The sequence below is a fragment of the Uranotaenia lowii genome, chromosome 3 (assembly GCF_029784155.1).
Source record: "Uranotaenia lowii strain MFRU-FL chromosome 3, ASM2978415v1, whole genome shotgun sequence".
NCBI lineage: Eukaryota > Metazoa > Arthropoda > Insecta > Diptera > Culicidae > Uranotaenia > Uranotaenia lowii.
The window spans coordinates 54,141,934-54,154,362 of NC_073693.1; the positions used below are offsets into that span (position 1 = coordinate 54,141,934).

Below are 12,429 nucleotides of genomic sequence, written 5' to 3' on the forward strand. Positions count from 1 at the left end.
ACTGCGGTTCGTTAAATTATTAAAAACTACAAAAAAGTAGCCATAACTTCTTCAATTTTCAACCGATTTTGATAAACAACCACTTGAAATCTTTGTTTTGAATTAACATTCAAGGGCAGAAGAAAATCAGATTTTTTAAATGTTACCATCGAGTCTAAAACTTTCGCTGAAACATAATTTTCTTTAGAAAAAAAATGCGTTTTTTAATAATTTTTTCTATCATAAAGTCACTAATATCAACAATACTGTTGATCATACCCAAAAACAGTGTTGAGATGATCGATAGAAAATTTATTCACCTTCAAAATGCAAAAAAGGGATTTCAAGTTACTGTTTTGCCGTCCGAGATATTTTAATCTAAGTACAAGAACTTTTTTTATTTTTCCGAAATTTCACATTTGGAGCATAACTCAAAACGGTTCTTCTGAGATTTTTTTGAATTTCATTTTCGGATTCTGTAAATGCTGTAAACTATTGTAGTTTGAGTAAATATAACGTAGGGGAGATGAGGGCATAACGAGCACCCAGGGCATAATGAGCACTCTTTTTTTCTACATAAAGTACGTATTTTCTTAAACAAATTTTCATAAAGATTTGTTGCGTACTATCCATAGTGTTAATTTTTCACCAAAAAAGAAATATCCTTCTCATCTTTACAGAAATATTGAATAATAACCAGCTAGGTTCTCAAGTGACGAAAAAAATATAATTTTTGAGCACCACCAAATAAGCTTTTATGACCTTTAAATCATTTTGATCTGAAATGTACGCACTGCAACATGATCTACACATTGTTTCTCAATTTTCAACATCATAAAATTTTTGATTTTTCATTTTAATCAATTTTAAAACACTTTTTTACCTTAATTTGTTCACTAGAGGCGAACAGAGCACTTTCAATGAAGGCATAATGAGAATTTTCTGCCGGGGAATCTAGCAGCGAATTCAATTCGATGAAGTCAACTGAATAAAAGAGCTACAGATTGGCTTGTTTCGTCTGTCGATTTGGCCTATTGGTAAGGTGTCGGAGAGGTAATCAGTAGACTCGAGTTCGATTCCTGTTCGAGGGGATTTTTTTTTTGCACATACCATTCATGATTGATTTTTTTTATTGTTACATTATACGACTAATAGCATCAAAGCATCATCCGTCAAACAAAACACCAGAAACATAATGTATGAGCATGTGTTCATTCTTTGAATTCTACAAACAGACCTAGATTATTTTGTTATTGCTTTGTTTGATGAATCTACGCCTCACCGTTTAGTGCAATCATGATCATGAATGATAAATGAAAAAAAAAATCACCTCTACCAGGAATCGAACTCGAGCCTACTGATTACCTCTCCGACAATAGGCCAAATCGTTAGACGATACAAGTCAAGCTGTAGCTCTATTAATCAGTTGACTTCATCGAGTCGAATCTGCTGCTAGAATTCCCGGCAGAAAACGCTCATTATGCCTTCATTAATGGTGCTCATACTGCCTCGGGGGGTTTCTCATTATGCCTCTACAGTGACTGAATTTTTAAAATGCATTTTTAAACGTTTTTATCTACTTTTTCAAGTTTCATGCAATTAGGCTATAGACTTGAGTGTCTGAACACGAAACAATGATGTAATTCACATATTACAGCTGTTCTCTATGGTTAAATAAGCGTTTTCCTTAAGGTGGCCATTATGCCCCCATCTCCCCTAAGTTAAACATTCAATATTAAAAATGATTCAAAACAAAATAAAAAGGTACTGTTGCTGTCCCAAAAACTTTATTGTGTATCGTGTTCTTGATTTCTTTTTCAAAAGAAACTTCCAACAATTCTGGACTAATTTTCTCATTAAACGAAATTGTGTCTAACCATCGATAAGGCATGACCTAAACCTCTGATTGCGTTCTACCGAAGACCGGCGATGACGATCTGAAAATGTGCATAGTAGATAAACGTTTGTCACGCAGCCAGTTCGAATTGGCTCATTAAGAAGCACATCCATCAATATGAACAATTTACGTGTTCGGTCCCAAGTGTGTTTTGGATTGGAATCACCTCTAAGCTACGGGGAGGCAAAGCTCGCCCAAACTTATCCGTTGATAGCAAGCGGCAATGTCATAAATGCAAATATTTCATCAAAGTGAGATTTATGCGTGAGATTCTTCTATTTTTGCCGCACCATGCCACTATTGACTTTGTTGGACGTTGGCGTTTTGTGGCGGCTTCAGGTTAAATGGGCATTGGCCGAGAGCCGTTTCAAATGACGTAACATCAGCGCACACCAGTGCAAATATTATGAGACTTCTTCTTTGAAACTAATTGACAAATGCAGATCATGCGGGAGCTGTTTACAATTGGAGAAGAGTCTAGCTGATCTCTTTTCTGTAGTCACGTAAAGTGGTAACAAATGGTTTGAAAATTGTTCTGTGACGTATTCTACGACTTGACCCGCTCACAAAAACCAGTCGAGCAATTTTGAACGGGTCAAACAAATTGTGTTTATCTTTAAGGATTTTTTTTCTTTTTTGAAACCATATTTACCAAGAGTTGGTCAATGTTAGTTCTTTCCACGTCAAGTTTAAATATTCTCGTTGGGCCGTATCGTCAACGTAGGATGAACCCGGAACTTGATCGATCGAAACACACAAAAAATCCCACGAAATTCTCATCATTCAAGCATTCGCCTCTGGATCTACGACGTCAGGTAGTGCATAAATAAAGCGTACCATCTGCTTTTTATAGAGGCTATAAGCTAGCTCATTGCAGCTTTGTTTTTTTCCATCATATTTGTCTCTTTCAAATTCAACCAGGTCCTCCTGATAAATTGAGAAGCAATTGATAGCTGTTTTTCAAAATTCGTGCTACACTCCTTAGTAATAAACAAAAAAAAATCTATCAGAAATTGAAAAAAATGACCTCGAATCACCAGTTTTCTAAAATATCATTATTAGATTCGTATCAGTGGTCGATCACCAATCGTGTGAATTAAAAGCAACGCTGAATGAGTTCAATTATCTTTTTGATTTCCAAAAAAAAAAACGAATTCATTACCATTCAACACGTGCTCGACGAAAGCGTGCGAAGCTTTGTGGCTGACACCCATGATGATGCCCTTGAAAATGGGTGGGACACATTTCAAGGTTGGTAGTCCAACGAAATTTTTCGCGCCCCTTCCGCGTCACGGCATCAAGTTATTTGGGTGCAAGATTAGTGGTTTTATTTATCTGTGTTCGAACATTTCTTCGCAGGGGAGCCTAGCCTGGCATTGACTGAGTTGACTCGGTTAGCATACCTTCCATTGCATTGATGTGAGTGGTCCACATGTCCGCTGTCTTCGAAATCATGCACCTTGATCGCGTAGATTCCGAACCGATTGTCTGAGTTCAGTGAAACAAAAGTGCTGTCAGCAAAATGAAAAAATAAGAAAAATTGTCGAACCACTGTTGAAAAGTTTTCCTGGGATTTAAGAAACATAAAAAAAGAATTTTTCAAATATTACGTGAATGTTCATTAATACCATTCATCATTAAATGCAAAAGTCATGAAAGATTGATTTGGTTTTAAAAATTGAAATTTGGTAGCAAGGAAACCTTTAAAATATTCTGCTTATGCTTATGCTTATGCTTGCTTATGCTTATGATACATACACAGCCAGATCTTGTCAGCATCCCGGTGAGTAGTAAAAGTACATTTACTACCCATCTTTACTCGGCCGGGCCCACTGTGCAGTATAAGACGCAGAGACAACTGGATCACAGGGAGGAAGAAACGTGGACAACAGTACCATACGTTTCCATAATTAGATTTTTTTTTTTACGTTGGGAGCTTATTTGCTAAAAGAAGTTAGCTCCTGGATTCCGGTCCTTGGTTATTCCTCCTCAAATGGATGGAAATAAGGTTATTTCACACAGAAATTCAACATTTTTGGCGGAATTTGATTTTTTATCTGTTTGTTTCAAAAGCTTAAACTTATTAAAGTTATGATGTAAAATTTTGAATTTCTTTGTACCTTATCTCTGGTCATTGACCTTGGATATAGCGCCTTTGCTCGCTCTTGAAAAGAAACATTGATAAAACAGAAAAAAAAGTTATTAAAATCTCCATAAAATCCTTTGAAAAAAAAAGTGATCTTTTCAAAACATTTTATGAATTTGAAAAAAACATTATTCTCGTATACATACCTTTTGTTGAATAAACTTACTTTTTACTCCTTAGAAACCAGTTTTGACATTAATTAAACTAACTAAGATGAAACAAATTATCGGATTCAATTGCCTTACCAAAAAAATTGAATAAATTGTTAAGCAAGCATTTAATTTCGAAAATTTCATATCCTTCCCTTTTTTTCATCATTAAAATTATTGTTCAGCAAGCCTTGACTTCTCCACGTCTGATTGCAAAAAATGAATGAGAATACTAACATAGCGCAACAGCAGATTCTGTTCTATTTTTTCAATTTTTCTTCAAATGTTTTGTTCAGCACACGGATTCAAACGTATTTCCTGATGTCATTGAAATATTTAGTTATATAGTTTGAAAAAATTTGAATATGATAATTAATGAAAAAACATATCACTTTGCTTTATTTCCGGTGTGGTTGAGCGCTGGGGCTAACATTTGATTTTTGTTCCGTTCCGTTCAGCAAGCAGATTGGGAGAATGGATGAGACAGTAATGGGGACACAAGAAACCCGGATAGAAGTATTTTCAACATTTCCCAATTTCCCCAACACTATTTTCACTTTCACAATTTTCACAGGTAAAACACAAATATTCGAGGATTTGTCAGATATTTTGCCTTGAGGATGAGATTCCAAAACCATAATACTTTTAACACCCCTGAAAATTTCACCTCGAACGTTTTCCGGCACCTTGTATTCTTATTCAAGTTCCGTCGGATGGTGGACTTTAATCAGTGTGACTTGAATTTCAATGAAAAAAATAAATTTTATAAAAAACTCTACAGACGAAATCGCACAAATTTTCTGCGGACGAAAAAAAAACGCGTGCATTGCAACCAAGTCAACGCCTACTTCCTAGGAAACCTTTAAAATATTCTTTTTTAAAACTAATAGCTATTACATCAAGAGCAATGTTGCTGAACCTAACCTTGATTCGCATTTCATAACAATTTTCGTTAAAAACAACAACGATTGTGCCGTTTGGAAATGTGATTCGAAAATCTGAAGCGAGCAACGGCTGATTTGAAAAAACTGTCATACACTGACAAAACATTTGACACATCAGTGTGTGAAATTTCACACATTTCAGAAATAAGTAGACCAACACATTAAATTTGTGAAGGTACTGCTGCACATTAATGGAAAACGCCCTTTAATCCTCATCCGCATTAGAGTGTCATTTTGACACTATTGCAAGTTTGAAGGCTTGTAACTTTTTGCAGAAGCTTCAAAAAACAAAAATTTCTTCGGAGACCCCAAATGATTTCAAAAGTTCTTGAATATTGTTTTTTTTACTTTGTTTCGTCAGACCATATTCTGACTTTTGGGTAGGGAAATAAGAAACTACTTTCCTTTATGAAAACTGGTACTGAAGAGAACTTTTTATTTCATCGTCATTTTACATTACAACTTTTCCCGCGCAAAGTATGATAAATTAGTGGGCTAAAACAAACAAGTTGGCAACATTCAGCAACATTCACAATAGTAACAGTTCAGTTGGTTATGCAAAAACTATTGTGACGTTCGTTTCAGAGTGACCAAACAAACGAATGGACGAACCCTGGAAGGCTGGACAAAAAAAACTCCCTTCTCCGACTTAGAGTGTCAATTTGACACTCCAAAAGTAAAATCTATCTAAGCCGTTTGAAGTATAGTAAATTTCATATAAGACTAAGATCAATACAAACCTTGTAACGTCAGTAAAATATGTTTAGAACATTATATATAGCTAAAGCTACTAGTTTTCTCGTTATTCAGCATGAAAGAAAACAAAATCCGAAAAAACATGCCTCAGGAAAACTGCTGTAGTTCATATATTACACGTCCAAAAAATATTTGCTTATGAAAGCTGAAGTTAATGTCTACATCATGAAGCCAAGAAATATTTTTTTAAAATTTTTTTTAATGAAACGATCACAAAAAGTTAAAAAAAGTGGTCTGTAAAACCACTTTTCATTCGATTGCTAGTAAAAACTGTTTGAGTGATGGTAGAGTTTAAAAAAAAAAATATGACTACAAAATTTATTCTAATTCTAATATTTTGTTGTCTTTAGATATTTGATGCAACAAAAATTGAATTTACTGGAATTTTTCAAAGTTGTCTTCTTTGCGCAATTTTTTTACAAATTGAAATCTCATCTGTTTTTGAGGTCCACAGTCAGATTGCACCCGGATTTTCAGTGCTTTTACTTTGTTTGGACAAATAAAAAAAAAATTTCATTGGAAAGGATATTTAATCTACATTCTAGTGAGGTGCAACAATTCACGGTGTAAGATTTCACAAAAATATGAAAATTATAAACGTAAAATCATTCCTGAATTTCTAGAACCACAAGCAGCGTGTCCAGCAGAACGTGTTTGTTTGCTTTCCTTATGCTTTTGCGGTTTAATGTTTCTAATGTGATTAAATATAGTTTTTTGAAATCATAAATTACAAATAACTCTTATAAATAAAGCTAAGCACTTTTTATTTAAAATTAGGATACAAATATCACAAGAAATTGAATGTACATATGTATATTTAATTCACAAATTTTCAAATAATTAATTATTACACTTCAAATTTTAGGACTTCATTTAAATTTGACTAAGAAGAGGTTAACAACGTTGCTTATAATAATGGAAGTCTAAAAAAACTGAAAAATTTCAAACTGGAATTGAAATATTTTAAACACTGATCTATCTATCTTATCGTTTTGTTATAAAATAAATGGTTGAAATTCAAACCATTTCAATATCTAAAAGTTGATTTAAAAAAAATCACCATCGTAAATTATAATTTTGGGTTTTCTTATTTATTGCAGGATTTCATAGTTCTAGGAAATCTTTGTCTAGTCTGATTTTGTTGTTTGAGGTTTTAGAAAGTTTTGACACGTTTTGCAAGCTGATCGATATAACGTAAGTTTGTTAGATTTTTTCAACACATATCCGGGCCGGACTTATCCGGGCAATTTCATCTAAAAACCTGGCAAAATCCGGGCATTTGATTTCGAAACTATCGACAAAAAATCTGGGCAATATCCGAACAAATTGGGTCAAAACCCAAGTATTACTCAACAAAAATTAAAAAAAAAAAAAACAATAAAAAACTTAAATTTTTTTTTTCATCGAAAAAGTAGATTTTAAAGCGAATTTTAAGCTTCCAAAAATCCTTTTATGAATATTTCTATAAAACTTGTTCGACAGATTTCGTTTTAGCCGCTGAATTAAAAAATAACCACACAATTAGTTTTTTTTTGTATGGTTTGGCAAATGAAGTGAATAAAACAAGGCAAATTCCGGGCTTTTTTAATGCAATTCGCGCTACCGGGTCGAAACGGACTTTTCCCCAATTTTGTATTAAATATCCGGGTTAGCACGAAAAAAAATTTAGGCAATCTGACAACCTTACTATAACGTTATTGAGAGCGCTGAGGTTTTGATAATTAACCCTTTGCAAAACCTTTCAACTTGAAAGTTCAGAAAAAAGTTAATTTTGTTATTAATACAAAAAAAAACTTGCACAGCAAAATACCAGGTTAATGAGAAAACCTGTGTTGAGGCCGGAATAAATATTCTTCTTTTATTAACTCCCCCTTTTCGATTTTTCCGAAAACCGCAGGGAGGTGTTCAAACAGAACTTCCTCTCAGATAAAAAAAGGGTTGAATTATGTAAGGGAGATTGATTCAAGGAGCAACTCAACTGTCTTTACTGTAGCTGAGCATTAGAGTTTTTTTCGAATTGGTTTCGTTTCTGTGTGAACATTTGGTACAACTTTTTGAATTTAAACAAAAAATACCAATTCTGTAATTATTTTTTATACCTTAGCTTTAACAAATTTCTTGATTTAAAATGGTTTTTTTCTGCGCGGTTTTGAATAGTTCAAAGTTTATACAATATTTTGTTACTGTGAGATATGTTTATTTGTAGTTTGAAACTTGAAAGACCTCTTCTTGAAAAACTTATCTTCATTAGGTTGTTAGACATTAAAACTTAATATACTAAAACTTTCATTTTCAGTTTTTTGAGGTTCGTCTTTTTGGAGCTTTCAAGTATCTTCTAGGTGTAGGTGAAAATAAAAAAGAATTGTTTCTCAATCAATTAGAAGTATCCTGAATATTATTCTTAAGCACAGTTCAGTACAGCTTTGCTTTAAGAAAAATAAATATGTTTATTCTCGGGAGAGTATAATGGTTCACATTCCAGCTCGAGTAGTTATCAAAAAAAGTTTTAAATGAAAGCTAGGTTATGGCCAGTAATTAATTAAAGAGCCCCCCATCTTGACATAAATAGTCAAAAATCTCCACAGAATTATCTATGACCTTTATATTCCTTCTATGATTAAATTATAAGATAAATAAAAATAAATTTAAGGAATTTAATAAATATATTTTTTTTTCAAATTTCATTTTGCAAAAAAAATTCAAAAAGCTCACCACATTTGAAAATATCTGCTTATAATGTCTGGTCTGCTCCATTGGCAAATGCGTTCATTTCTTGTCTTCGTCAATGTAAACAACAGGAATGGCAGAAAATTTGAGTTAGAAACCTCTATTCATTCGCAAGTTTCCGCTTTTGGGTGCATTTATTCGTTTGTTCCCAGCAAACAGAATCGCCGCATGGCAGACTATTTTTTCATTTATTTTTTGATCTGGTGATGTTCAGTGGTTTCATGAAATCAGCATGACCTTCAGAGTTCCGAACTTGAATTTCAAGTATTCACTTAAATTCTGTTTCTGGAAAGTGGTTTTTAAGTTCTGTTCCTTAGTCTTAGTTACTGAATCTTATTTTTCAGTGTTTTGAATTTTAGTGTTTACATATTGTTAGTTAAAGTGTATCTGAGTTACTGATTATGACAAACTGATTATTCTTGAAGAAAACGAATTCGTTCCAGATGAAGAATATGATTAAGTAAGATTAGTGTTTTGACCAATAATGTTAAGCTCAAACTTAGCTGTGAGTTTTCGGATAAACTTCATTCGTTAGAATTGATAAGAAGTTAGATATACTGTTTTTTGGAAGTTGTTGTAAAAAATATTCATTTATTTTAGATTGTACATGTACAACACATTCGAACGCTAAATAAAGTTTTGACTGGCAGTTTCGCTGAAACAATTCACATCCTGTCTTCGCTATCGAACACTTAGGTAGGTATTTATAGGTACACAAAGTATAAGAACTCGAGAACGAAAAAAAATAAAAATCCTCGTACACTCGCTTTCAGACATACATGTTTGGTAGTAAGTACAAAAAGGAAAATACAAAATTATAAACAAAATCCATACACTGCATTGCGGTTTGGTAATTCCTATTAAGTCTTATGTTTTGTTTTGTTTTGAGTTGTGGCTTTGATCTGTTTTTTTTTGGATGGTTCAAAATTTTTAGAAAAATATTTGTAGGAAGAAGTACTTAGTACTAAATTGGGGAAGGCGAAAATCTCATCAACGATTGGAGATGCAGATGCTGGGTGGGATCCTGTACTGATTAGTTATCCTCATCCCGGAATCGGGATCAGCTATGACCTTTGGAATTGAGTTGGATCGCCCTCTGCAGACTGCAATCATTTCTGGAGCTTTGGGTTGACTTTTGTTTTTTTTGGGTTGATTTAACCCAACAGCAGAAGTTTCTTCTTGAGGAGCAGCTTCTTCAGAAGGATGGCCTGAGGGTCCTGAGGGTTGTAGGTCTCATCGGCAGCGCCATCGGCTCCAAAGATGCTCTCATCGTTGACTGCTGGGACGGCCGAGACCAGGGCAAAGGCCAGAACCACAAGGCAGATGGTCTGCGTTTTGAAAAAAGTAGAAAGAAACATCGAGTTTTAAAGGTTGATATCACTAAGATCACTTTCAGTTTGTTTTTCAAATCGATTAAGGTTCGTCACTTAAAAATCGTTTAAATCACTGTTAGATTCCCTCAGCAACACTCGAAGCAGATTTATACTGCCTAATTCACTCGAACGTACCATGATCAGGAATTTCATTTTGGCGGTTTGTTGTTTTTTGACTTTGTGCAAAAGACACTGACTGAACTGTTTCGCGATAATGCGTTTGGATCGATTAACGTCACTCGACTGATAGTGTCCCTTCCAGTGAGGAGGATTTTTATACACCAACAACCTCTTCTAAGCGGCATATGCGCGAAGAGACCCGGCGTCTTCTAGCTGAACTTGCTGTACCTGCCTCGACTCAGCTGCCGCCATTCATTGTAGAGGCTCCTTCAGGTTAAACGGTCCAACTGCGCGCACCCCTCGAAATGCCACCCCCCATTTACCTTATACCGGGCCGCCCTCCGTCCGCCAATTGAGAGGAAAGCTATCATCCCCTGCCGGGGGCGACCCATAAGCAACCCCCCGGTTTTGAGAAGAGAGCTGCTTCCCCCCGCGATCGATGATGGGCTCCATCCAAAGTTGGATCCAGTTGAGCCATGCTCAGCGTTTATTAGTAAGTATTATTTACCTACTATGCTCCCCAGTTATTGAGTCTCTCTGTTGTGCTAGCTAGGGCGAGCGAATGAGAGCTACCAGGTACAAATTTAAGTAGGTACCTGTGTGTGGTGGCAGATTTAAGAGCAAATCAATTTGCGTTGTTTGGATAGGGTTACAAGGTGGTGGTGGTTGGAAATCGCTTGACGCCCATGATCAGATATCAAAATCGATCGAATTGATTGTTGAATGACTCCCACCCAAGTTTGATTGGAGTTTGCTCATTTTGGAAGTATTAGAATTCGCTCATAAATCAATCGATTTGCGATCTTATCGAGTATGAGAAAATTGTTGGAAAATGACAAAAATGACAAAAATGACAAAAATGACAAAAATGACAAAAATGACAAAAATGACAAAAATGACAAAAATGACAAATGGCTGTGTGGTGGCGGCTTATAGAATACTACCACTGGGATACTGGTCCACGTCGTAAAAGGCGACTTATCCAGTACTTCCCATATGCGTTAGTCATTCTTCAAATGCGACTATCACATTGGGAGGGGGGAACCTTGGCTTGGTTCCAAGCCAAGTTTCTTCAGGGAGGATTCACCAATTGTGCTTATTGCTATTAATGCGCATGCACGAGTCGTATTCTCCTAAATTTTGTAAACACCCGCTTCAAGGTGGTTCTGTGCCTGCGGGCCCCAAAGTGGGGGTAGGAGGGTGTATAATAATCCTATCTTAAGCAGAACGTTGTTAAGGTCTGCACTATAGCCAGGCACTGGTGCAAAGGGCCGTATTTTTCCTGGCAACTCGTGGGATTCAGATTATACACACGATTTTAAAATTTTCATCCTGTATGGGATACCCCGCTTCATGCGTCGATATGAAGGTGCAGAGGTTCTTGTGTGTGATGGAAATATGTGTGGAATTCTTTGATAGAAATGCTTTCTATTAAGGTTGCACAGATAAATCTGCAGCACAAAAGAACCGCTACACTTAACTTATGTCGTTTAATCCTTAATGGAACTGCATCAATCGCCTTGGTCCAAGAACCCTATTTCCGAAATGGAACTTTTTACTTAGGGAATTTGCTCAAACCAAACTTTACTGTGTTCAGTGTAATTGGAATGACTAATGCCCGAATAATGCCTCGTGCATGTATATTGATAAACAATTCTTTAAATGCAACACTTATACCCAATCTAACAACAAGAGATATTTGCGTCGTTCAGGTTTCGCTGCCTGATAGAAAATACGTCTACTGTTCAGCATACTCACCATATGAACAATCATCCCCTACGGATGATTTAAAAAATGTCATTTCATTCTGTGAATCACAAAATATACCTCTTGTAATTGGCTGTGATGCCAATGCCCATCATTTTGTATGGGGTAGCTCAGATATCAATCTGAGAGGCTTAAATTTAATGGAATATTTAAGCAGCACTGATTTAGAAATTCTAAATGTAGGAAATAAACCAACTTTTGTTAGGTGTGACAGAGAAGAGGTGATTGACATCACACTTTGTTCTAGAACAATTTCTCAGGAAATTTCAAATTGGCATGTGCCTAACGAAGAATCGATTTCTGACCACAGGTTTATCTATTTTGAACACTCAGGTGAGTTTTTAGAAACAATTACATTCAGAAACCCAAGAACAACTAATTGGGACCTATATTTGGAGCATCTTGCTACTAAATTTCATGGATATACACCTGAAATTACTACTCCTTCTGAGTTGGATGAAGTGGTTGCAAAAACCACCGAAATTATTTTAAATTCTTATGAAGAAGCGTGTCCCTTACGAACGTTGAAATTCAACAAAAACAGTACACCATGGTGGAACTCAAATCTCAG

The 12,429-nt window shown here is 35.2% G+C and overlaps 1 long non-coding RNA gene across 1 annotated transcript; it reads right to left on the minus strand.

Annotated features, from left to right (window-relative positions):
- Positions 1-9,153: 9,153 nt before the first annotated feature.
- LOC129756889 (uncharacterized) lies at positions 9,154-10,343 on the minus strand. The gene is made up of 2 exons (XR_008739558.1): positions 10,107-10,343; positions 9,154-9,926 (listed from the first exon to the last, which is right to left on the minus strand). It is a non-coding gene; the product is annotated as an uncharacterized LOC129756889 (long non-coding RNA).
- Positions 10,344-12,429: the final 2,086 nt, after the last annotated feature.